This window comes from Microcebus murinus, unplaced genomic scaffold (genome assembly GCF_040939455.1).
Source record: "Microcebus murinus isolate Inina unplaced genomic scaffold, M.murinus_Inina_mat1.0 scaf006_hap2_Mmur4.0, whole genome shotgun sequence".
Classification (NCBI taxonomy): Eukaryota; Metazoa; Chordata; class Mammalia; order Primates; family Cheirogaleidae; genus Microcebus; species Microcebus murinus.
In genome coordinates this window covers 525,130-549,859 of record NW_027438952.1, presented here as the reverse complement: position 1 = coordinate 549,859, position 24,730 = coordinate 525,130, and the positions used below count along the sequence as shown (strand labels likewise).

The window sequence follows — 24,730 nt, the reverse complement described above, 5'->3', positions numbered from 1 at the left end:
CTCACCGCTGCTCCTCACAGCCGAATGGCACTCCGTGGTGTCCACGCGCCACATTTTATTGATGCACTCCTGGATGGATGGGCACTCGGGTCGCTTCCACGTCTTTGGGATTGTGAATTGTGCCCTAACTGTCACCCTAACCCTTACCCAGCCCCCGTCTCCTCTGCCCCTGCCTGACGCACTCCTCCCCGGCCAGACCCGTCACTGTCCTGGGCCCCCGCCTGACCGGCTCCTCTCCGCCCGGCCGGTCACCGTCCTCTGCCCCTGCCTGACACGCTCCTTCCCGCCCGGCCTCTCACCGTCCTCGGCCCCTGCCTGACCGGCTCCTCCGTCGCCTGGGCCTTCCAAGGGCTTGGTGTGGATGCTGCTTCCAGGAAGCCCTCCAGAAACCCGGCAGCAGGGTGGCCGCAGCAGTCTCCAGCAGCCGTCCCTAAGTCGCGTGAGTGCGGGGGACGTGCCCCCGCTGTGCCGCGGGGGCCCAGCCTGGTGTCTTCCCTGAGGCCCTGCGGCTGCCGGCTGGGCTGCCGCTCCCCGCAAGGGGAGAGCCGCGGAGGTGGGGACCGCCTCCTGATGGGGACGTACACGCAGCTCTCCACGTCGGATTCCGGGGCTCTCTGTCCTGCCCGAAGGCCCAGCTGGCCTGCGGGTCCTTAGAGTGGCAAAAACATCCGAAAACTGAGATTGAGGGTCCGGTGGGTGTCTGCACTTTTGTGCTGGGCACCCCAGGGAGGCCCGGGGGCTGGCTGGACAACGTGGTCTGCTGGGCGGGGGGGTTGGAGGAGCAACTGATGCCCTTTGCACTTTGGGTAGCAAGAGTCTGAGGTGTCTCTGAGCCCTGTGCCCTGTGGGGGGGGGGCCGGGGGGGAGGAGGAGGAGCAGGAGGAGGAGGAGGTGGGAAGGGCCGGGGCCTGCAGTCCTGTTCCCGGGGTGGCACGGCAAGTGGCTTCTTCCACAGGCTGCTTGGCCTGGGCTCCCTGCACCTGGGCCTTTGGAGGACCGGCCCTGTGCTTGCCAACACTTCCTGCAGGGACCCAGAGCTGGGAGGTGGCATCTCTCAGCCCTGGGTCGGGCAGAGCCCCAGCGGGCCATGCCCACAACCTCTCTCAGCACCGGTCCCCCAGAAGGCTCCTTTGGGACCAGGATTCTCTTGCGGTGACTCTTTAAGGTCTGGCCCCTGGATGGAGGGGCACCAGGAGTAGAGGAGCAGGAAGGGGAAGGGGGTGGCCGTGCGAGGGGACACTTTGAGGCCAAGTCCCAGCTTCAGCCTGATCCTCCTGGGAACCCCGCTCTGAGACAAGGAGCCGGGCTTCGCATTCCCACAGCAGCCAGTCGTGGGCTGAGGACACCTGGGGCGTTGGGAACTCCCTGGCTTCTCCTTGGTTTAACGTCTAGAGCTGCTTGTGAATCGCGCCGCCACACACACCCGAGCGCAGGTGTCTTCCGCACAGACTGCGGGCCTCGCTCTTCTGAATGCCGCTAGCTCGCCACCCACCCACGGGTGAACCTGGTCAGGGTGCTTTCTCTCAGGGGCAGACTCTTTTCCGGGCGGGCTACCGGTGTCTCTGTTTGCTCGTTTCTTTCTTCCATTTCGGGAAAGTCTTCCTTGCTGGGTGTGGAAATCTCCTATGCCTTCCCTCGCCTATTCTGTCAGCTTTAAAATTCTCTTTCAGTTGCCACCCTCACAGATGGATTAGGAAACTCTTTCCGGTGCACTCATTAGTGAAATGACCTCCAGGAAGCTGGAATCCAATATCTAATGGCCGATTTTTAGCGAGTCCACACGCCAGGGTGGTCGGGGTCCAATGCAGCCCCGGCCAGGCCCAGGCCCCTTGGACTAGGACACGGAGGAGGGTCCCGGCCCCCACGAAGCGGTGCCGGCAGTTCTCCACGGGCTTGGGCGTTTTCCAGAGGTAGGAGATGGAGGGGACTGATTTCTTCAGCGCCCCCCAAACCACGCCACCCCACCCCACCCATGGGACACATCCCCAGAGAGAGACGCCCCATACACTGGCTGTGCCCCAGCCCTGGCCCGGGGGAATAGGCGGCAGCCCACCCACAGGGCGAGGGGGGGGCGCAGCTGAAAGGGGTTGTGGGGGAGGGCGGCCCCTGGCTGGGGTCAAAGGGCGAGCGTCCCGCGCGTGCGCAGTCAGCGGCAGGCAGCGACGCGCTGGGGGTGGGCAGCGGGTAGGTGAAGGAGGCCGGGCGAGGAGACGAGGGGGGCTGGGAGGGCTCCACCTTGGCGAGTCCAGCCGTGGAGGCGCATCTTGTGTGAGTGTGAGTGAGTGTGAGTGTGTGTGTGTGTGTATAGAGAGACAGCCCCCCGCCCCGCCCCGCCCCGCCCATCACCCCCGTCCCTGGGAGCCCGGGGGACCCGGCCAGCGAACTCAACCGGCCCGGCCCGGCGCGGGGCCTGGGGCGGGAGGCGGCGGCGGGGAAGCCCAGAGAGGCTCGGCTTCTCGAGCGGGGCAGGGGCGCCCTCCGCCGCCGTCTAGGGCCACACCACCCTGAACGCCCCCGATCTCGTCTGGTCTCGGAAGCTAAGCAGGGTCGGGCCTGGTTAGTACTTGGATGGGAGACCGCCTGGGAATACCGGGTGCCACAGGCTGCTGCTTTTTTTTTTTTTTTTTGCCTCTTGTTCTGTCCCCTTTCTGGGAGCGCGGCGGCGGCCCGGGGTGGGGGTCACCCCCACCCTCAGCGCCCGCCCGCGGTGCCTGGCGCCCCAGCCCGCACCGTGGGGCCTCCTCTTGTCCCAAGCCGCGACACCGCCGCCACGCGGCAGCATGCGTGGCATCTGGACTGTCAGGTCTCAGACCAAAGGTCTGCTCTGTGGGAACCGACACGCTGGAGGAAACCTTGAGAGTCTGAGAGGGGAGGGAGTTCCAGAAGAAGGCCAGGATGTCATTTTGAGGGAGTATGTGACCAGAACTCGTCCCGTTGCTTTTGGGGTTCTATGGGCTACACGCAGGAATCTTTGGTGGTGGCACCTGATGTTGGGGGATCCGGAGTCACACCCAGACCTGCTCCACAGGCCTCCTTTTACTTTTCTCTTCGGATTCATTATTTTTAAAAAGTGTCTCTTACCTCTAGGATTGCATTTTCTTTTCTCTCTCTCTTCAAGCAGATGATGGGAGTACAAGTATTCAGGTGACATGTGTTGCCCGTGCCCCCCTCCCCCCTGTGTTCTTTTTTTTTTTTTTTTGAGACAGAGTCTCGTTTTGCTGCCCAGGCTAGAGTGAGTGCCATGGCGTCAGCCTAGCTCACAGCAACCTCAATCTCCGGGCTCAAGCAATCCTGCTGCCTCAGCCTCCCGAGTAGTTGGGACTACAGGCATGCACCACCACGCCCGGCTGTGTTTTTCTATATATATTAGTTGGCCAATTAATTTCTCTCTATTTTTAGTAGAGACGGGGTCTCGCTCTTGCTCAGGCTGGTTTCGAACTCCTGACCTGGAGCAATCCGCCCGCCTCGGCCTCCCAGAGAGCTAGGATTACAGGCGTGAGCCACCGCGCCCAGCCCCCCCTGTGTTCTTATTCATATACCTCTCATGTTGTTCCAGCGTATTGTGGGGGTACCAATGTTAAGGTCGGGTGCCTTGCCCTCTCCAAGCCTCCCCCCTCGGGTCAGAGCTTCAAGTGCGCCCATCCCCCAGTCGGTGCGCACCCACCCCATGCCTAATGGATGTGTATGCCCCTCCCCTCCCCCCACCCGCCCGACACCCACCCGATGAAGGTGACTCCTCTCTGTCCACTTAGGCGTCCATCCGTTCGTACCAATTTGCTGGTGAGCGCGCTCACGTGGTGCTCGTGTGTCCATTCTTGGGATACCTGGCTTACTGGAACGGGTTCCAGCTCTGGCCAGGAGAACACGAGAGGCGCCCTCTCACCGCTGCTCCTCACAGCCGAATGGCACTCCGTGGTGTCCACGCGCCACATTTTATTGATGCACTCCTGGATGGATGGGCACTCGGGTCGCTTCCACGTCTTTGGGATTGTGAATTGTGCCCTAACTGTCACCCTAACCCTTACCCAGCCCCCGTCTCCTCTGCCCCTGCCTGACGCACTCCTCCCCGGCCAGACCCGTCACTGTCCTGGGCCCCCGCCTGACCGGCTCCTCTCCGCCCGGCCGGTCACCGTCCTCTGCCCCTGCCTGACACGCTCCTTCCCGCCCGGCCTCTCACCGTCCTCGGCCCCTGCCTGACCGGCTCCTCCGTCGCCTGGGCCTTCCAAGGGCTTGGTGTGGATGCTGCTTCCAGGAAGCCCTCCAGAAACCCGGCAGCAGGGTGGCCGCAGCAGTCTCCAGCAGCCGTCCCTAAGTCGCGTGAGTGCGGGGGACGTGCCCCCGCTGTGCCGCGGGGGCCCAGCCTGGTGTCTTCCCTGAGGCCCTGCGGCTGCCGGCTGGGCTGCCGCTCCCCGCAAGGGGAGAGCCGCGGAGGTGGGGACCGCCTCCTGATGGGGACGTACACGCAGCTCTCCACGTCGGATTCCGGGGCTCTCTGTCCTGCCCGAAGGCCCAGCTGGCCTGCGGGTCCTTAGAGTGGCAAAAACATCCGAAAACTGAGATTGAGGGTCCGGTGGGTGTCTGCACTTTTGTGCTGGGCACCCCAGGGAGGCCCGGGGGCTGGCTGGACAACGTGGTCTGCTGGGCGGGGGGGTTGGAGGAGCAACTGATGCCCTTTGCACTTTGGGTAGCAAGAGTCTGAGGTGTCTCTGAGCCCTGTGCCCTGTGGGGGGGGGGCCGGGGGGGAGGAGGAGGAGCAGGAGGAGGAGGAGGTGGGAAGGGCCGGGGCCTGCAGTCCTGTTCCCGGGGTGGCACGGCAAGTGGCTTCTTCCACAGGCTGCTTGGCCTGGGCTCCCTGCACCTGGGCCTTTGGAGGACCGGCCCTGTGCTTGCCAACACTTCCTGCAGGGACCCAGAGCTGGGAGGTGGCATCTCTCAGCCCTGGGTCGGGCAGAGCCCCAGCGGGCCATGCCCACAACCTCTCTCAGCACCGGTCCCCCAGAAGGCTCCTTTGGGACCAGGATTCTCTTGCGGTGACTCTTTAAGGTCTGGCCCCTGGATGGAGGGGCACCAGGAGTAGAGGAGCAGGAAGGGGAAGGGGGTGGCCGTGCGAGGGGACACTTTGAGGCCAAGTCCCAGCTTCAGCCTGATCCTCCTGGGAACCCCGCTCTGAGACAAGGAGCCGGGCTTCGCATTCCCACAGCAGCCAGTCGTGGGCTGAGGACACCTGGGGCGTTGGGAACTCCCTGGCTTCTCCTTGGTTTAACGTCTAGAGCTGCTTGTGAATCGCGCCGCCACACACACCCGAGCGCAGGTGTCTTCCGCACAGACTGCGGGCCTCGCTCTTCTGAATGCCGCTAGCTCGCCACCCACCCACGGGTGAACCTGGTCAGGGTGCTTTCTCTCAGGGGCAGACTCTTTTCCGGGCGGGCTACCGGTGTCTCTGTTTGCTCGTTTCTTTCTTCCATTTCGGGAAAGTCTTCCTTGCTGGGTGTGGAAATCTCCTATGCCTTCCCTCGCCTATTCTGTCAGCTTTAAAATTCTCTTTCAGTTGCCACCCTCACAGATGGATTAGGAAACTCTTTCCGGTGCACTCATTAGTGAAATGACCTCCAGGAAGCTGGAATCCAATATCTAATGGCCGATTTTTAGCGAGTCCACACGCCAGGGTGGTCGGGGTCCAATGCAGCCCCGGCCAGGCCCAGGCCCCTTGGACTAGGACACGGAGGAGGGTCCCGGCCCCCACGAAGCGGTGCCGGCAGTTCTCCACGGGCTTGGGCGTTTTCCAGAGGTAGGAGATGGAGGGGACTGATTTCTTCAGCGCCCCCCAAACCACGCCACCCCACCCCACCCATGGGACACATCCCCAGAGAGAGACGCCCCATACACTGGCTGTGCCCCAGCCCTGGCCCGGGGGAATAGGCGGCAGCCCACCCACAGGGCGAGGGGGGGGCGCAGCTGAAAGGGGTTGTGGGGGAGGGCGGCCCCTGGCTGGGGTCAAAGGGCGAGCGTCCCGCGCGTGCGCAGTCAGCGGCAGGCAGCGACGCGCTGGGGGTGGGCAGCGGGTAGGTGAAGGAGGCCGGGCGAGGAGAGGAGGGGGGCTGGGAGGGCTCCACCTTGGCGAGTCCAGCCGTGGAGGCGCATCTTGTGTGAGTGTGAGTGAGTGTGAGTGTGTGTGTGTGTGTATAGAGAGACAGCCCCCCGCCCCGCCCCGCCCCGCCCATCACCCCCGTCCCTGGGAGCCCGGGGGACCCGGCCAGCGAACTCAACCGGCCCGGCCCGGCGCGGGGCCTGGGGCGGGAGGCGGCGGCGGGGAAGCCCAGAGAGGCTCGGCTTCTCGAGCGGGGCAGGGGCGCCCTCCGCCGCCGTCTAGGGCCACACCACCCTGAACGCCCCCGATCTCGTCTGGTCTCGGAAGCTAAGCAGGGTCGGGCCTGGTTAGTACTTGGATGGGAGACCGCCTGGGAATACCGGGTGCCACAGGCTGCTGCTTTTTTTTTTTTTTTTTGCCTCTTGTTCTGTCCCCTTTCTGGGAGCGCGGCGGCGGCCCGGGGTGGGGGTCACCCCCACCCTCAGCGCCCGCCCGCGGTGCCTGGCGCCCCAGCCCGCACCGTGGGGCCTCCTCTTGTCCCAAGCCGCGACACCGCCGCCACGCGGCAGCATGCGTGGCATCTGGACTGTCAGGTCTCAGACCAAAGGTCTGCTCTGTGGGAACCGACACGCTGGAGGAAACCTTGAGAGTCTGAGAGGGGAGGGAGTTCCAGAAGAAGGCCAGGATGTCATTTTGAGGGAGTATGTGACCAGAACTCGTCCCGTTGCTTTTGGGGTTCTATGGGCTACACGCAGGAATCTTTGGTGGTGGCACCTGATGTTGGGGGATCCGGAGTCACACCCAGACCTGCTCCACAGGCCTCCTTTTACTTTTCTCTTCGGATTCATTATTTTTAAAAAGTGTCTCTTACCTCTAGGATTGCATTTTCTTTTCTCTCTCTCTTCAAGCAGATGATGGGAGTACAAGTATTCAGGTGACATGTGTTGCCCGTGCCCCCCTCCCCCCTGTGTTCTTTTTTTTTTTTTTTTGAGACAGAGTCTCGTTTTGCTGCCCAGGCTAGAGTGAGTGCCATGGCGTCAGCCTAGCTCACAGCAACCTCAATCTCCGGGCTCAAGCAATCCTGCTGCCTCAGCCTCCCGAGTAGTTGGGACTACAGGCATGCACCACCACGCCCGGCTGTGTTTTTCTATATATATTAGTTGGCCAATTAATTTCTCTCTATTTTTAGTAGAGACGGGGTCTCGCTCTTGCTCAGGCTGGTTTCGAACTCCTGACCTGGAGCAATCCGCCCGCCTCGGCCTCCCAGAGAGCTAGGATTACAGGCGTGAGCCACCGCGCCCAGCCCCCCCTGTGTTCTTATTCATATACCTCTCATGTTGTTCCAGCGTATTGTGGGGGTACCAATGTTAAGGTCGGGTGCCTTGCCCTCTCCAAGCCTCCCCCCTCGGGTCAGAGCTTCAAGTGCGCCCATCCCCCAGTCGGTGCGCACCCACCCCATGCCTAATGGATGTGTATGCCCCTCCCCTCCCCCCACCCGCCCGACACCCACCCGATGAAGGTGACTCCTCTCTGTCCACTTAGGCGTCCATCCGTTCGTACCAATTTGCTGGTGAGCGTGCTCACGTGGTGCTCGTGTGTCCATTCTTGGGATACCTGGCTTACTGCAACGGGTTCCAGCTCTGGCCAGGAGAACACGAGAGGCGCCCTCTCACCGCTGCTCCTCACAGCCGAATGGCACTCCGTGGTGTCCACGCGCCACATTTTATTGATGCACTCCTGGATGGATGGGCACTCGGGTCGCTTCCACGTCTTTGGGATTGTGAATTGTGCCCTAACTGTCACCCTAACCCTTACCCAGCCCCCGTCTCCTCTGCCCCTGCCTGACGCACTCCTCCCCGGCCAGACCCGTCACTGTCCTGGGCCCCCGCCTGACCGGCTCCTCTCCGCCCGGCCGGTCACCGTCCTCTGCCCCTGCCTGACACGCTCCTTCCCGCCCGGCCTCTCACCGTCCTCGGCCCCTGCCTGACCGGCTCCTCCGTCGCCTGGGCCTTCCAAGGGCTTGGTGTGGATGCTGCTTCCAGGAAGCCCTCCAGAAACCCGGCAGCAGGGTGGCCGCAGCAGTCTCCAGCAGCCGTCCCTAAGTCGCGTGAGTGCGGGGGACGTGCCCCCGCTGTGCCGCGGGGGCCCAGCCTGGTGTCTTCCCTGAGGCCCTGCGGCTGCCGGCTGGGCTGCCGCTCCCCGCAAGGGGAGAGCCGCGGAGGTGGGGACCGCCTCCTGATGGGGACGTACACGCAGCTCTCCACGTCGGATTCCGGGGCTCTCTGTCCTGCCCGAAGGCCCAGCTGGCCTGCGGGTCCTTAGAGTGGCAAAAACATCCGAAAACTGAGATTGAGGGTCCGGTGGGTGTCTGCACTTTTGTGCTGGGCACCCCAGGGAGGCCCGGGGGCTGGCTGGACAACGTGGTCTGCTGGGCGGGGGGGTTGGAGGAGCAACTGATGCCCTTTGCACTTTGGGTAGCAAGAGTCTGAGGTGTCTCTGAGCCCTGTGCCCTGTGGGGGGGGGGCCGGGGGGGAGGAGGAGGAGCAGGAGGAGGAGGAGGTGGGAAGGGCCGGGGCCTGCAGTCCTGTTCCCGGGGTGGCACGGCAAGTGGCTTCTTCCACAGGCTGCTTGGCCTGGGCTCCCTGCACCTGGGCCTTTGGAGGACCGGCCCTGTGCTTGCCAACACTTCCTGCAGGGACCCAGAGCTGGGAGGTGGCATCTCTCAGCCCTGGGTCGGGCAGAGCCCCAGCGGGCCATGCCCACAACCTCTCTCAGCACCGGTCCCCCAGAAGGCTCCTTTGGGACCAGGATTCTCTTGCGGTGACTCTTTAAGGTCTGGCCCCTGGATGGAGGGGCACCAGGAGTAGAGGAGCAGGAAGGGGAAGGGGGTGGCCGTGCGAGGGGACACTTTGAGGCCAAGTCCCAGCTTCAGCCTGATCCTCCTGGGAACCCCGCTCTGAGACAAGGAGCCGGGCTTCGCATTCCCACAGCAGCCAGTCGTGGGCTGAGGACACCTGGGGCGTTGGGAACTCCCTGGCTTCTCCTTGGTTTAACGTCTAGAGCTGCTTGTGAATCGCGCCGCCACACACACCCGAGCGCAGGTGTCTTCCGCACAGACTGCGGGCCTCGCTCTTCTGAATGCCGCTAGCTCGCCACCCACCCACGGGTGAACCTGGTCAGGGTGCTTTCTCTCAGGGGCAGACTCTTTTCCGGGCGGGCTACCGGTGTCTCTGTTTGCTCGTTTCTTTCTTCCATTTCGGGAAAGTCTTCCTTGCTGGGTGTGGAAATCTCCTATGCCTTCCCTCGCCTATTCTGTCAGCTTTAAAATTCTCTTTCAGTTGCCACCCTCACAGATGGATTAGGAAACTCTTTCCGGTGCACTCATTAGTGAAATGACCTCCAGGAAGCTGGAATCCAATATCTAATGGCCGATTTTTAGCGAGTCCACACGCCAGGGTGGTCGGGGTCCAATGCAGCCCCGGCCAGGCCCAGGCCCCTTGGACTAGGACACGGAGGAGGGTCCCGGCCCCCACGAAGCGGTGCCGGCAGTTCTCCACGGGCTTGGGCGTTTTCCAGAGGTAGGAGATGGAGGGGACTGATTTCTTCAGCGCCCCCCAAACCACGCCACCCCACCCCACCCATGGGACACATCCCCAGAGAGAGACGCCCCATACACTGGCTGTGCCCCAGCCCTGGCCCGGGGGAATAGGCGGCAGCCCACCCACAGGGCGAGGGGGGGGCGCAGCTGAAAGGGGTTGTGGGGGAGGGCGGCCCCTGGCTGGGGTCAAAGGGCGAGCGTCCCGCGCGTGCGCAGTCAGCGGCAGGCAGCGACGCGCTGGGGGTGGGCAGCGGGTAGGTGAAGGAGGCCGGGCGAGGAGAGGAGGGGGGCTGGGAGGGCTCCACCTTGGCGAGTCCAGCCGTGGAGGCGCATCTTGTGTGAGTGTGAGTGAGTGTGAGTGTGTGTGTGTGTGTATAGAGAGACAGCCCCCCGCCCCGCCCCGCCCCGCCCATCACCCCCGTCCCTGGGAGCCCGGGGGACCCGGCCAGCGAACTCAAACGGCCCGGCCCGGCGCGGGGCCTGGGGCAGGAGGCGGCGGCGGGGAAGCCCAGAGAGGCTCGGCTTCTCGAGCGGGGCAGGGGCGCCCTCCGCCGCCGTCTAGGGCCACACCACCCTGAACGCCCCCGATCTCGTCTGGTCTCGGAAGCTAAGCAGGGTCGGGCCTGGTTAGTACTTGGATGGGAGACCGCCTGGGAATACCGGGTGCCACAGGCTGCTGCTTTTTTTTTTTTTTTTTGCCTCTTGTTCTGTCCCCTTTCTGGGAGCGCGGCGGCGGCCCGGGGTGGGGGTCACCCCCACCCTCAGCGCCCGCCCGCGGTGCCTGGCGCCCCAGCTCGCACCGTGGGGCCTCCTCTTGTCCCAAGCCGCGACACCGCCGCCACGCGGCAGCATGCGTGGCATCTGGACTGTCAGGTCTCAGACCAAAGGTCTGCTCTGTGGGAACCGACACGCTGGAGGAAACCTTGAGAGTCTGAGAGGGGAGGGAGTTCCAGAAGAAGGCCAGGATGTCATTTTGAGGGAGTATGTGACCAGAACTCGTCCCGTTGCTTTTGGGGTTCTATGGGCTACACGCAGGAATCTTTGGTGGTGGCACCTGATGTTGGGGGATCCGGAGTCACACCCAGACCTGCTCCACAGGCCTCCTTTTACTTTTCTCTTCGGATTCATTATTTTTAAAAAGTGTCTCTTACCTCTAGGATTGCATTTTCTTTTCTCTCTCTCTTCAAGCAGATGATGGGAGTACAAGTATTCAGGTGACATGTGTTGCCCGTGCCCCCCTCCCCCCTGTGTTCTTTTTTTTTTTTTTTTGAGACAGAGTCTCGTTTTGCTGCCCAGGCTAGAGTGAGTGCCATGGCGTCAGCCTAGCTCACAGCAACCTCAATCTCCGGGCTCAAGCAATCCTGCTGCCTCAGCCTCCCGAGTAGTTGGGACTACAGGCATGCACCACCACGCCCGGCTGTGTTTTTCTATATATATTAGTTGGCCAATTAATTTCTCTCTATTTTTAGTAGAGACGGGGTCTCGCTCTTGCTCAGGCTGGTTTCGAACTCCTGACCTGGAGCAATCCGCCCGCCTCGGCCTCCCAGAGAGCTAGGATTACAGGCGTGAGCCACCGCGCCCAGCCCCCCCTGTGTTCTTATTCATATACCTCTCATGTTGTTCCAGCGTATTGTGGGGGTACCAATGTTAAGGTCGGGTGCCTTGCCCTCTCCAAGCCTCCCCCCTCGGGTCAGAGCTTCAAGTGCGCCCATCCCCCAGTCGGTGCGCACCCACCCCATGCCTAATGGATGTGTATGCCCCTCCCCTCCCCCCACCCGCCCGACACCCACCCGATGAAGGTGACTCCTCTCTGTCCACTTAGGCGTCCATCCGTTCGTACCAATTTGCTGGTGAGCGCGCTCACGTGGTGCTCGTGTGTCCATTCTTGGGATACCTGGCTTACTGGAACGGGTTCCAGCTCTGGCCAGGAGAACACGAGAGGCGCCCTCTCACCGCTGCTCCTCACAGCCGAATGGCACTCCGTGGTGTCCACGCGCCACATTTTATTGATGCACTCCTGGATGGATGGGCACTCGGGTCGCTTCCACGTCTTTGGGATTGTGAATTGTGCCCTAACTGTCACCCTAACCCTTACCCAGCCCCCGTCTCCTCTGCCCCTGCCTGACGCACTCCTCCCCGGCCAGACCCGTCACTGTCCTGGGCCCCCGCCTGACCGGCTCCTCTCCGCCCGGCCGGTCACCGTCCTCTGCCCCTGCCTGACACGCTCCTTCCCGCCCGGCCTCTCACCGTCCTCGGCCCCTGCCTGACCGGCTCCTCCGTCGCCTGGGCCTTCCAAGGGCTTGGTGTGGATGCTGCTTCCAGGAAGCCCTCCAGAAACCCGGCAGCAGGGTGGCCGCAGCAGTCTCCAGCAGCCGTCCCTAAGTCGCGTGAGTGCGGGGGACGTGCCCCCGCTGTGCCGCGGGGGCCCAGCCTGGTGTCTTCCCTGAGGCCCTGCGGCTGCCGGCTGGGCTGCCGCTCCCCGCAAGGGGAGAGCCGCGGAGGTGGGGACCGCCTCCTGATGGGGACGTACACGCAGCTCTCCACGTCGGATTCCGGGGCTCTCTGTCCTGCCCGAAGGCCCAGCTGGCCTGCGGGTCCTTAGAGTGGCAAAAACATCCGAAAACTGAGATTGAGGGTCCGGTGGGTGTCTGCACTTTTGTGCTGGGCACCCCAGGGAGGCCCGGGGGCTGGCTGGACAACGTGGTCTGCTGGGCGGGGGGGTTGGAGGAGCAACTGATGCCCTTTGCACTTTGGGTAGCAAGAGTCTGAGGTGTCTCTGAGCCCTGTGCCCTGTGGGGGGGGGGCCGGGGGGGAGGAGGAGGAGCAGGAGGAGGAGGAGGTGGGAAGGGCCGGGGCCTGCAGTCCTGTTCCCGGGGTGGCACGGCAAGTGGCTTCTTCCACAGGCTGCTTGGCCTGGGCTCCCTGCACCTGGGCCTTTGGAGGACCGGCCCTGTGCTTGCCAACACTTCCTGCAGGGACCCAGAGCTGGGAGGTGGCATCTCTCAGCCCTGGGTCGGGCAGAGCCCCAGCGGGCCATGCCCACAACCTCTCTCAGCACCGGTCCCCCAGAAGGCTCCTTTGGGACCAGGATTCTCTTGCGGTGACTCTTTAAGGTCTGGCCCCTGGATGGAGGGGCACCAGGAGTAGAGGAGCAGGAAGGGGAAGGGGGTGGCCGTGCGAGGGGACACTTTGAGGCCAAGTCCCAGCTTCAGCCTGATCCTCCTGGGAACCCCGCTCTGAGACAAGGAGCCGGGCTTCGCATTCCCACAGCAGCCAGTCGTGGGCTGAGGACACCTGGGGCGTTGGGAACTCCCTGGCTTCTCCTTGGTTTAACGTCTAGAGCTGCTTGTGAATCGCGCCGCCACACACACCCGAGCGCAGGTGTCTTCCGCACAGACTGCGGGCCTCGCTCTTCTGAATGCCGCTAGCTCGCCACCCACCCACGGGTGAACCTGGTCAGGGTGCTTTCTCTCAGGGGCAGACTCTTTTCCGGGCGGGCTACCGGTGTCTCTGTTTGCTCGTTTCTTTCTTCCATTTCGGGAAAGTCTTCCTTGCTGGGTGTGGAAATCTCCTATGCCTTCCCTCGCCTATTCTGTCAGCTTTAAAATTCTCTTTCAGTTGCCACCCTCACAGATGGATTAGGAAACTCTTTCCGGTGCACTCATTAGTGAAATGACCTCCAGGAAGCTGGAATCCAATATCTAATGGCCGATTTTTAGCGAGTCCACACGCCAGGGTGGTCGGGGTCCAATGCAGCCCCGGCCAGGCCCAGGCCCCTTGGACTAGGACACGGAGGAGGGTCCCGGCCCCCACGAAGCGGTGCCGGCAGTTCTCCACGGGCTTGGGCGTTTTCCAGAGGTAGGAGATGGAGGGGACTGATTTCTTCAGCGCCCCCCAAACCACGCCACCCCACCCCACCCATGGGACACATCCCCAGAGAGAGACGCCCCATACACTGGCTGTGCCCCAGCCCTGGCCCGGGGGAATAGGCGGCAGCCCACCCACAGGGCGAGGGGGGGGCGCAGCTGAAAGGGGTTGTGGGGGAGGGCGGCCCCTGGCTGGGGTCAAAGGGCGAGCGTCCCGCGCGTGCGCAGTCAGCGGCAGGCAGCGACGCGCTGGGGGTGGGCAGCGGGTAGGTGAAGGAGGCCGGGCGAGGAGAGGAGGGGGGCTGGGAGGGCTCCACCTTGGCGAGTCCAGCCGTGGAGGCGCATCTTGTGTGAGTGTGAGTGAGTGTGAGTGTGTGTGTGTGTGTATAGAGAGACAGCCCCCCGCCCCGCCCCGCCCCGCCCATCACCCCCGTCCCTGGGAGCCCGGGGGACCCGGCCAGCGAACTCAACCGGCCCGGCCCGGCGCGGGGCCTGGGGCGGGAGGCGGCGGCGGGGAAGCCCAGAGAGGCTCGGCTTCTCGAGCGGGGCAGGGGCGCCCTCCGCCGCCGTCTAGGGCCACACCACCCTGAACGCCCCCGATCTCGTCTGGTCTCGGAAGCTAAGCAGGGTCGGGCCTGGTTAGTACTTGGATGGGAGACCGCCTGGGAATACCGGGTGCCACAGGCTGCTGCTTTTTTTTTTTTTTTTTGCCTCTTGTTCTGTCCCCTTTCTGGGAGCGCGGCGGCGGCCCGGGGTGGGGGTCACCCCCACCCTCAGCGCCCGCCCGCGGTGCCTGGCGCCCCAGCCCGCACCGTGGGGCCTCCTCTTGTCCCAAGCCGCGACACCGCCGCCACGCGGCAGCATGCGTGGCATCTGGACTGTCAGGTCTCAGACCAAAGGTCTGCTCTGTGGGAACCGACACGCTGGAGGAAACCTTGAGAGTCTGAGAGGGGAGGGAGTTCCAGAAGAAGGCCAGGATGTCATTTTGAGGGAGTATGTGACCAGAACTCGTCCCGTTGCTTTTGGGGTTCTATGGGCTACACGCAGGAATCTTTGGTGGTGGCACCTGATGTTGGGGGATCCGGAGTCACACCCAGACCTGCTCCACAGGCCTCCTTTTACTTTTCTCTTCGGATTCATTATTTTTAAAAAGTGTCTCTTACCTCTAGGATTGCATTTTCTTTTCTCTCTCTCTTCAAGCAGATGATGGGAGTACAAGTATTCAGGTGACATGTGTTGCCCGTGCCCCCCTCCCCCCTGTGTTCTTTTTTTTTTTTTTTTGAGACAGAGTCTCGTTTTGCTGCCCAGGCTAGAGTGAGTGCCATGGCGTCAGCCTAGCTCACAGCAACCTCAATCTCCGGGCTCAAGCAATCCTGCTGCCTCAGCCTCCCGAGTAGTTGGGACTACAGGCATGCACCACCACGCCCGGCTGTGTTTTTCTATATATATTAGTTGGCCAATTAATTTCTCTCTATTTTTAGTAGAGACGGGGTCTCGCTCTTGCTCAGGCTGGTTTCGAACTCCTGACCTGGAGCAATCCGCCCGCCTCGGCCTCCCAGAGAGCTAGGATTACAGGCGTGAGCCACCGCGCCCAGCCCCCCCTGTGTTCTTATTCATATACCTCTCATGTTGTTCCAGCGTATTGTGGGGGTACCAATGTTAAGGTCGGGTGCCTTGCCCTCTCCAAGCCTCCCCCCTCGGGTCAGAGCTTCAAGTGCGCCCATCCCCCAGTCGGTGCGCACCCACCCCATGCCTAATGGATGTGTATGCCCCTCCCCTCCCCCCACCCGCCCGACACCCACCCGATGAAGGTGACTCCTCTCTGTCCACTTAGGCGTCCATCCGTTCGTACCAATTTGCTGGTGAGCGTGCTCACGTGGTGCTCGTGTGTCCATTCTTGGGATACCTGGCTTACTGGAACGGGTTCCAGCTCTGGCCAGGAGAACACGAGAGGCGCCCTCTCACCGCTGCTCCTCACAGCCGAATGGCACTCCGTGGTGTCCACGCGCCACATTTTATTGATGCACTCCTGGATGGATGGGCACTCGGGTCGCTTCCACGTCTTTGGGATTGTGAATTGTGCCCTAACTGTAACCCTAACCCTTACCCAGCCCCCGTCTCCTCTGCCCCTGCCTGACGCACTCCTCCCCGGCCAGACCCGTCACTGTCCTGGGCCCCCGCCTGACCGGCTCCTCCCCGCCCGGCCGGTCACCGTCCTCTGCCCCTGCCTGACACGCTCCTTCCCGCCCGGCCTCTCACCGTCCTCGGCCCCTGCCTGACCGGCTCCTCCGTCGCCTGGGCCTTCCAAGGGCTTGGTGTGGATGCTGCTTCCAGGAAGCCCTCCAGAAACCCGGCAGCAGGGTGGCCGCAGCAGTCTCCAGCAGCCGTCCCTAAGTCGCGTGAGTGCGGGGGACGTGCCCCCGCTGTGCCGCGGGGGCCCAGCCTGGTGTCTTCCCTGAGGCCCTGCGGCTGCCGGCTGGGCTGCCGCTCCCCGCAAGGGGAGAGCCGCGGAGGTGGGGACCGCCTCCTGATGGGGACGTACACGCAGCTCTCCACGTCGGATTCCGGGGCTCTCTGTCCTGCCCGAAGGCCCAGCTGGCCTGCGGGTCCTTAGAGTGGCAAAAACATCCGAAAACTGAGATTGAGGGTCCGGTGGGTGTCTGCACTTTTGTGCTGGGCACCCCAGGGAGGCCCGGGGGCTGGCTGGACAACGTGGTCTGCTGGGCGGGGGGGTTGGAGGAGCAACTGATGCCCTTTGCACTTTGGGTAGCAAGAGTCTGAGGTGTCTCTGAGCCCTGTGCCCTGTGGGGGGGGGCCGGGGGGGAGGAGGAGGAGCAGGAGGAGGAGGAGGTGGGAAGGGCCGGGGCCTGCAGTCCTGTTCCCGGGGTGGCACGGCAAGTGGCTTCTTCCACAGGCTGCTTGGCCTGGGCTCCCTGCACCTGGGCCTTTGGAGGACCGGCCCTGTGCTTGCCAACACTTCCTGCAGGGACCCAGAGCTGGGAGGTGGCATCTCTCAGCCCTGGGTCGGGCAGAGCCCCAGCGGGCCATGCCCACAACCTCTCTCAGCACCGGTCCCCCAGAAGGCTCCTTTGGGACCAGGATTCTCTTGCGGTGACTCTTTAAGGTCTGGCCCCTGGATGGAGGGGCACCAGGAGTAGAGGAGCAGGAAGGGGAAGGGGGTGGCCGTGCGAGGGGACACTTTGAGGCCAAGTCCCAGCTTCAGCCTGATCCTCCTGGGAACCCCGCTCTGAGACAAGGAGCCGGGCTTCGCATTCCCACAGCAGCCAGTCGTGGGCTGAGGACACCTGGGGCGTTGGGAACTCCCTGGCTTCTCCTTGGTTTAACGTCTAGAGCTGCTTGTGAATCGCGCCGCCACACACACCCGAGCGCAGGTGTCTTCCGCACAGACTGCGGGCCTCGCTCTTCTGAATGCCGCTAGCTCGCCACCCACCCACGGGTGAACCTGGTCAGGGTGCTTTCTCTCAGGGGCAGACTCTTTTCCGGGCGGGCTACCGGTGTCTCTGTTTGCTCGTTTCTTTCTTCCATTTCGGGAAAGTCTTCCTTGCTGGGTGTGGAAATCTCCTATGCCTTCCCTCGCCTATTCTGTCAGCTTTAAAATTCTCTTTCAGTTGCCACCCTCACAGATGGATTAGGAAACTCTTTCCGGTGCACTCATTAGTGAAATGACCTCCAGGAAGCTGGAATCCAATATCTAATGGCCGATTTTTAGCGAGTCCACACGCCAGGGTGGTCGGGGTCCAATGCAGCCCCGGCCAGGCCCAGGCCCCTTGGACTAGGACACGGAGGAGGGTCCCGGCCCCCACGAAGCGGTGCCGGCAGTTCTCCACGGGCTTGGGCGTTTTCCAGAGGTAGGAGATGGAGGGGACTGATTTCTTCAGCGCCCCCCAAACCACGCCACCCCACCCCACCCATGGGACACATCCCCAGAGAGAGACGCCCCATACACTGGCTGTGCCCCAGCCCTGGCCCGGGGGAATAGGCGGCAGCCCACCCACAGGGCGAGGGGGGGGCGCAGCTGAAAGGGGTTGTGGGGGAGGGCGGCCCCTGGCTGGGGTCAAAGGGCGAGCGTCCCGCGCGTGCGCAGTCAGCGGCAGGCAGCGACGCGCTGGGGGTGGGCAGCGGGTAGGTGAAGGAGGCCGGGCGAGGAGACGAGGGGGGCTGGGAGGGCTCCACCTTGGCGAGTCCAGCCGTGGAGGCGCATCTTGTGTGAGTGTGAGTGAGTGTGAGTGTGTGTGTGTGTGTATAGAGAGACAGCCCCCCGCCCCGCCCCGCCCCGCCCATCACCCCCGTCCCTGGGAGCCCGGGGGACCCGGCCAGCGAACTCAAACGGCCCGGCCCGGCGCGGGGCCTGGGGCGGGAGGCGGCGGCGGGGAAGCCCAGAGAGGCTCGGCTTCTCGAGCGGGGCAGGGGCGCCCTCCGCCGCCGTCTAGGGCCACACCACCCTGAACGCCCCCGATCTCGTCTGGTCTCGGAAGCTAAGCAGGGTCGGGCCTGGTTAGTACTTGGATGGGAGACCGCCTGGGAATACCGGGTGCCACAGGCTGCTGCTTTTTTTTTTTTTTTTTGCCTCTTGTTCTGTCCCCTTTCTGGGAGCGCGGCGGCGGCCCGGGGTGGGGGTCACCCCCACCCTCAGCGCCCGCCCGCGGTGCCTGGCGCCCCAGCCCGCACCGTGGGGCCTCCTCTTGTCCCAAGCCGCGACACCGCCGCCACGCGGCAGCATGCGTGGCATCTGGACTGTCAGGTCTCAGACCAAAGGTCTGCTCTGTGGGAACCGACACGCTGGAGGAAACCTTGAGAGTCTGAGAGGGGAGGGAGTTCCAGAAGAAGGCCAGGATGTCATTTTGAGGGAGTATGTGACCAGAACTCGTCCCGTTGCTTTTGGGGTTCTATGGGCTACACGCAGGAATCTTTGGTGGTGGCACCTGATGTTGGGGGATCCGGAGTCACACCCAGACCTGCTCCACAGGCCTCCTTTTACTTTTCTCTTCGGATTCATTATTTTTAAAAAGTGTCTCTTACCTCTAGGATTGCATTTTCTTTTCTCTCTCTCTTCAAGCAGATGATGGGAGTACAAGTATTCAGGTGACATGTGTTGCCCGTGCCCCCCTCCCCCCTGTGTTCTTTTTTTTTTTTTTTTGAGACAGAGTCTCGTTTTGCTGCCCAGGCTAGAGTGAGTGCCATGGCGTCAGCCTAGCTCACAGCAACCTCAATCTCCGGGCTCAAGCAATCCTGCTGCCTCAGCCTCCCGAGTAGTTGGGACTACAGGCATGCACCACCACGCCCGGCTGTGTTTTTCTATATATATTAGTTGGCCAATTAATTTCTCTCTATTTTTAGTAGAGACGGGGTCTCGCTCTTGCTCAGGCTGGTTTCGAACTCCTGACCTGGAGCAATCCGCCCGCCTCGGCCTCCCAGAGAGCTAGGATTACAGGCGTGAGCCACCGCGCCCAGCCCCCCCTGTGTTCTTATTCATATACCTCTCATGTTGTTCCAGCGTATTGTGGGGGTACCAATGTTAAGGTCGGGTGCCTTGCCCTCTCCAAGCCTCCCCCCTCGGGTCAGAGCTTCAAGTGCGCCCATCCCCCAGTCGGTGCGCACCCACCCCATGCCTAATGGATGTGTATGCCCCTCCCCTCCCCCCACCCGCCCGACACCCACCCGATGAAGGTGACTCCTCTCTGTCCACTTAGGCGTCCATCCGTTCGTACCAATTTGCTGGTGAGCGCGCTCACGTGGTGCTCGTGTGTCCATTCTTGGGATACCTGGCTTACTGGAACGGGTTCCAGCTCTGGCCAGGAGAACACGAGAGGCGCCCTCTCACCGCTGCTCCTCACAGCCGAATGGCACTCCGTGGTGTCCACGCGCCACATTTTATTGATGCACTCCTGGATGGATGGGCACTCGGGTCGCTTCCACGTCTTTGGGATTGTGAATTGTGCCCTAACTGTCACCCTAACCCTTACCCAGCCCCCGTCTCCTCTGCCCCTGCCTGACGCACTCCTCCCCGGCCAGACCCGTCACTGTCCTGGGCCCCCGCCTGACCGGCTCCTCCCCGCCCGGCCGGTCACCGTCCTCTGCCCCTGCCTGACACGCTCCTTCCCGCCCGGCCTCTCACCGTCCTCGGCCCCTGCCTGACCGGCTCCTCCGTCGCCTGGGCCTTCCAAGGGCTTGGTGTGGATGCTGCTTCCAGGAAGCCCTCCAGAAACCCGGCAGCAGGGTGGCCGCAGCAGTCTCCAGCAGCCGTCCCTAAGTCGCGTGAGTGCGGGGGACGTGCCCCCGCTGTGCCGCGGGGGCCCAGCCTGGTGTCTTCCCTGAGGCCCTGCGGCTGCCGGCTGGGCTGCCGCTCCCCGCAAGGGGAGAGCCGCGGAGGTGGGGACCGCCTCCTGATGGGGACGTACACGCAGCTCTCCACGTCGGATTCCGGGGCTCTCTGTCCTGCCCGAAGGCCCAGCTGGCCTGCGGGTCCTTAGAGTGGCAAAAACATCCGAAAACTGAGATTGAGGGTCCGGTGGGTGTCTGCACTTTTGTGCTGGGCACCCCAGGGAGGCCCGGGGGCTGGCTGGACAACGTGGTCTGCTGGGCGGGGGGGTTGGAGGAGCAACTGATGCCCTTTGCACTTTGGGTAGCAAGAGTCTGAGGTGTCTCTGAGCCCTGTGCCCTGTGGGGGGGGGCCGGGGGGGAGGAGGAGGAGCAGGAGGAGGAGGAGGTGGGAAGGGCCGGGGCCTGCAGTCCTGTTCCCGGGGTGGCACGGCAAGTGGCTTCTTCCACAGGCTGCTTGGCCTGGGCTCCCTGCACCTGGGCCTTTGGAGGACCGGCCCTGTGCTTGCCAACACTTCCTGCAGGGACCCAGAGCTGGGAGGTGGCATCTCTCAGCCCTGGGTCGGGCAGAGCCCCAGCGGGCCATGCCCACAACCTCTCTCAGCACCGGTCCCCCAGAAGGCTCCTTTGGGACCAGGATTCTCTTGCGGTGACTCTTTAAGGTCTGGCCCCTGGATGGAGGGGCACCAGGAGTAGAGGAGCAGGAAGGGGAAGGGGGTGGCCGTGCGAGGGGACACTTTGAGGCCAAGTCCCAGCTTCAGCCTGATCCTCCTGGGAACCCCGCTCTGAGACAAGGAGCCGGGCTTCGCATTCCCACAGCAGCCAGTCGTGGGCTGAGGACACCTGGGGCGTTGGGAACTCCCTGGCTTCTCCTTGGTTTAACGTCTAGAGCTGCTTGTGAATCGCGCCGCCACACACACCCGAGCGCAGGTGTCTTCCGCACAGACTGCGGGCCTCGCTCTTCTGAATGCCGCTAGCTCGCCACCCACCCACGGGTGAACCTGGTCAGGGTGCTTTCTCTCAGGGGCAGACTCTTTTCCGGGCGGGCTACCGGTGTCTCTGTTTGCTCGTTTCTTTCTTCCATTTCGGGAAAGTCTTCCTTGCTGGGTGTGGAAATCTCCTATGCCTTCCCTCGCCTATTCTGTCAGCTTTAAAATTCTCTTTCAGTTGCCACCCTCACAGATGGATTAGGAAACTCTTTCCGGTGCACTCATTAGTGAAATGACCTCCAGGAAGCTGGAATCCAATATCTAATGGCCGATTTTTAGCGAGTCCACACGCCAGGGTGGTCGGGGTCCAATGCAGCCCCGGCCAGGCCCAGGCCCCTTGGACTAGGACACGGAGGAGGGTCCCGGCCCCCACGAAGCGGTGCCGGCAGTTCTCCACGGGCTTGGGCGTTTTCCAGAGGTAGGAGATGGAGGGGACTGATTTCTTCAGCGCCCCCCAAACCACGCCACCCCACCCCACCCATGGGACACATCCCCAGAGAGAGACGCCCCATACACTGGCTGTGCCCCAGCCCTGGCCCGGGGGAATAGGCGGCAGCCCACCCACAGGGCGAGGGGGGGGCGCAGCTGAAAGGGGTTGTGGGGGAGGGCGGCCCCTGGCTGGGGTCAAAGGGCGAGCGTCCCGCGCGTGCGCAGTCAGCGGCAGGCAGCGACGCGCTGGGGGTGGGCAGCGGGTAGGTGAAGGAGGCCGGGCGAGGAGACGAGGGGGGCTGGGAGGGCTCCACCTTGGCGAGTCCAGCCGTGGAGGCGCATCTTGTGTGAGTGTGAGTGAGTGTGAGTGTGTGTGTGTGTGTATAGAGAGACAGCCCCCCGCCCCGCCCCGCCCCGCCCATCACCCCCGTCCCTGGGAGCCCGGGGGACCCGGCCAGCGAACTCAAACGGCCCGGCCCGGCGCGGGGCCTGGGGCGGGAGGCGGCGGCGGGGAAGCCCAGAGAGGCTCGGCTTCTCGAGCGGGGCAGGGGCGCCCTCCGCCGCCGTCTAGGGCCACACCACCCTGAACGCCCCCGATCTCGTCTGGTCTCGGAAGCTAAGCAGGGTCGGGCCTGGTTAGTACTTGGATGGGAGACCGCCTGGGAATACCGGGTGCCACAGGCTGCTGCTTTTTTTTTTTTTTTTTGCCTCTTGTTCTGTCCCCTTTCTGGGAGCGCGGCGGCGGCCCGGGGTGGGGGTCACCCCCACCCTCAGCGCCCGCCCGCGGTGCCTGGCGCCCCAGCCCGCACCGTGGGGCCTCCTCTTGTCCCAAGCCGTGACACCGCGGCCACGCGGCAGCATGCGTGGCATCTGGACTGTCAGGTCTCAGACCAAAGGTCTGCTCTGTGGGAACCGACACGCTGGAGGAAACCTTGAGAGTCTGAGAGGGGAGGGAGTTCCAGAAGAAGGCCAGGATGTCATTTTGAGGGAGTATGTGACCAGAACTCGTCCCGTTGCTTTTGGGGTTCTATGGGCTACACGCAGGAATCTTTGGTGGTGGCACCTGATGTTGGGGGATCCGGAGTCACACCCAGACCTGCTCCACAGGCCTCCTTTTACTTTTCTCTTCGGATTCATTATTTTTAAAAAGTGTCTCTTACCTCTAGGATTGCATTTTCTTTTCTCTCTCTCTTCAAGCAGATGATGGGAGTACAAGTATTCAGGTGACATGTGTTGCCCGTGCCCCCCTCCCCCCTGTGTTCTTTTTTTTTTTTTTTTGAGACAGAGTCTCGTTTTGCTGCCCAGGCTAGAGTGAGTGCCATGGCGTCAGCCTAGCTCACAGCAACCTCAATCTCCGGGCTCAAGCAATCCTGCTGCCTCAGCCTCCCGAGTAGTTGGGACTACAGGCATGCACCACCACGCCCGGCTGTGTTTTTCTATATATATTAGTTGGCCAATTAATTTCTCTCTATTTTTAGTAGAGACGGGGTCTCGCTCTTGCTCAGGCTGGTTTCGAACTCCTGACCTGGAGCAATCCGCCCGCCTCGGCCTCCCAGAGAGCTAGGATTACAGGCGTGAGCCACCGCGCCCGGCCCCCCCTGTGTTCTTATTCATATACCTCTCATGTTGTTCCAGCGTATTGTGGGGGTACCAATGTTAAGGTCGGGTGCCTTGCCCTCTCCAAGCCTCCCCCCTCGGGTCAGAGCTTCAAGTGCGCCCATCCCCCAGTCGGTGCGCACCCACCCCATGCCTAATGGATGTGTATGCCCCTCCCCTCCCCCCACCCGCCCGACACCCACCCGATGAAGGTGACTCCTCTCTGTCCACTTAGGCGTCCATCCGTTCGTACCAATTTGCTGGTGAGCGTGCTCACGTGGTGCTCGTGTGTCCATTCTTGGGATACCTGGCTTACTGCAACGGGTTCCAGCTCTGGCCAGGAGAACACGAGAGGCGCCCTCTCACCGCTGCTCCTCACAGCCGAATGGCACTCCGTGGTGTCCACGCGCCACATTTTATTGATGCACTCCTGGATGGATGGGCACTCGGGTCGCTTCCACGTCTTTGGGATTGTGAATTGTGCCCTAACTGTCACCCTAACCCTTACCCAGCCCCCGTCTCCTCTGCCCCTGCCTGACGCACTCCTCCCCGGCCAGACCCGTCACTGTCCTGGGCCCCCGCCTGACCGGCTCCTCCCCGCCCGGCCGGTCACCGTCCTCTGCCCCTGCCTGACACGCTCCTTCCCGCCCGGCCTCTCACCGTCCTCGGCCCCTGCCTGACCGGCTCCTCCGTCGCCTGGGCCTTCCAAGGGCTTGGTGTGGATGCTGCTTCCAGGAAGCCCTCCAGAAACCCGGCAGCAGGGTGGCCGCAGCAGTCTCCAGCAGCCGTCCCTAAGTCGCGTGAGTGCGGGGGACGTGCCCCCGCTGTGCCGCGGGGGCCCAGCCTGGTGTCTTCCCTGAGGCCCTGCGGCTGCCGGCTGGGCTGCCGCTCCCCGCAAGGGGAGAGCCGCGGAGGTGGGGACCGCCTCCTGATGGGGACGTACACGCAGCTCTCCACGTCGGATTCCGGGGCTCTCTGTCCTGCCCGAAGGCCCAGCTGGCCTGCGGGTCCTTAGAGTGGCAAAAACCTCCGAAAACTGAGACTGAGGGTCCCGTGGGTGTCTGCACTTTTGTGCTGGGCACCCCAGGGAGGCCCGGGGGCTGGCTGGACAACGTGGTCTGCTGGGCGGGGGGGGGGTTGGAGGAGCAACTGATGCCCTTTGCACTTTGGGTAGCAAGAGTCTGAGGTGTCTCTGAGCCCTGTGCCCTGTGGGGGCGGGGCGGGGGGAGGAGGAGGAGGAGGAGGAGGAGGAGGTGGGAAGGGCCGGGGCCTGCAGTCCTGTTCCCGGGGTGGCACGGCAAGTGGCTTCTTCCACAGGCTGCTTGGCCTGGGCTCCCTGCACCTGGGCCTTTGGAGGACCGGCCCTGTGCTTGCCAACACTTCCTGCAGGGACCCAGAGCTGGGAGGTGGCATCTCTCAGCCCTGGGTCGGGCAGAGCCCCAGCGGGCCATGCCCACAACCTCTCTCAGCACCGGTCCCCCAGAAGGCTCCTTTGGGACCAGGATTCTCTTGCGGTGACTCTTTAAGGTCTGGCCCCTGGATGGAGGGGCACCAGGAGTAGAGGAGCAGGAAGGGGAAGGGGGTGGCCGTGCGAGGGGACACTTTGAGGCCAAGTCCCAGCTTCAGCCTGATCCTCCTGGGAACCCCGCTCTGAGACAAGGAGCCGGGCTTCGCATTCCCACAGCAGCCAGTCGTGGGCTGAGGACACCTGGGGCGTTGGGAACTCCCTGGCTTCTCCTTGGTTTAACGTCTAGAGCTGCTTGTGAATCGCGCCGCCACACACACCCGAGCGCAGGTGTCTTCCGCACAGACTGCGGGCCTCGCT

General features: G+C 63.2%; 6 non-coding genes across 6 annotated transcripts; all 6 read left to right on the top strand.

Annotated features, from left to right (window-relative positions):
• The first annotated feature begins 2,486 nt into the window (after positions 1 to 2,486).
• Positions 2,487 to 2,605, top strand: LOC142866501 (5S ribosomal RNA). Its single transcript, XR_012916482.1, has one exon. It is a non-coding gene; the product is annotated as a 5S ribosomal RNA (ribosomal RNA).
• A 3,759-nt stretch (positions 2,606 to 6,364) lies between these two features.
• LOC142866500 (5S ribosomal RNA) lies at positions 6,365 to 6,483 on the top strand. Its single transcript, XR_012916481.1, has one exon. It is a non-coding gene; the product is annotated as a 5S ribosomal RNA (ribosomal RNA).
• A 3,759-nt stretch (positions 6,484 to 10,242) lies between these two features.
• On the top strand, positions 10,243 to 10,361 carry LOC142866499 (5S ribosomal RNA). The gene has a single exon (XR_012916480.1). It is a non-coding gene; the product is annotated as a 5S ribosomal RNA (ribosomal RNA).
• A 3,759-nt stretch (positions 10,362 to 14,120) lies between these two features.
• LOC142866497 (5S ribosomal RNA) lies at positions 14,121 to 14,239 on the top strand. Its single transcript, XR_012916478.1, has one exon. It is a non-coding gene; the product is annotated as a 5S ribosomal RNA (ribosomal RNA).
• Positions 14,240 to 17,997: 3,758 nt separating this feature from the next.
• On the top strand, positions 17,998 to 18,116 carry LOC142866496 (5S ribosomal RNA). Its single transcript, XR_012916477.1, has one exon. It is a non-coding gene; the product is annotated as a 5S ribosomal RNA (ribosomal RNA).
• Positions 18,117 to 21,874: 3,758 nt separating this feature from the next.
• Positions 21,875 to 21,993, top strand: LOC142866495 (5S ribosomal RNA). Its single transcript, XR_012916476.1, has one exon. It is a non-coding gene; the product is annotated as a 5S ribosomal RNA (ribosomal RNA).
• Positions 21,994 to 24,730: the final 2,737 nt, after the last annotated feature.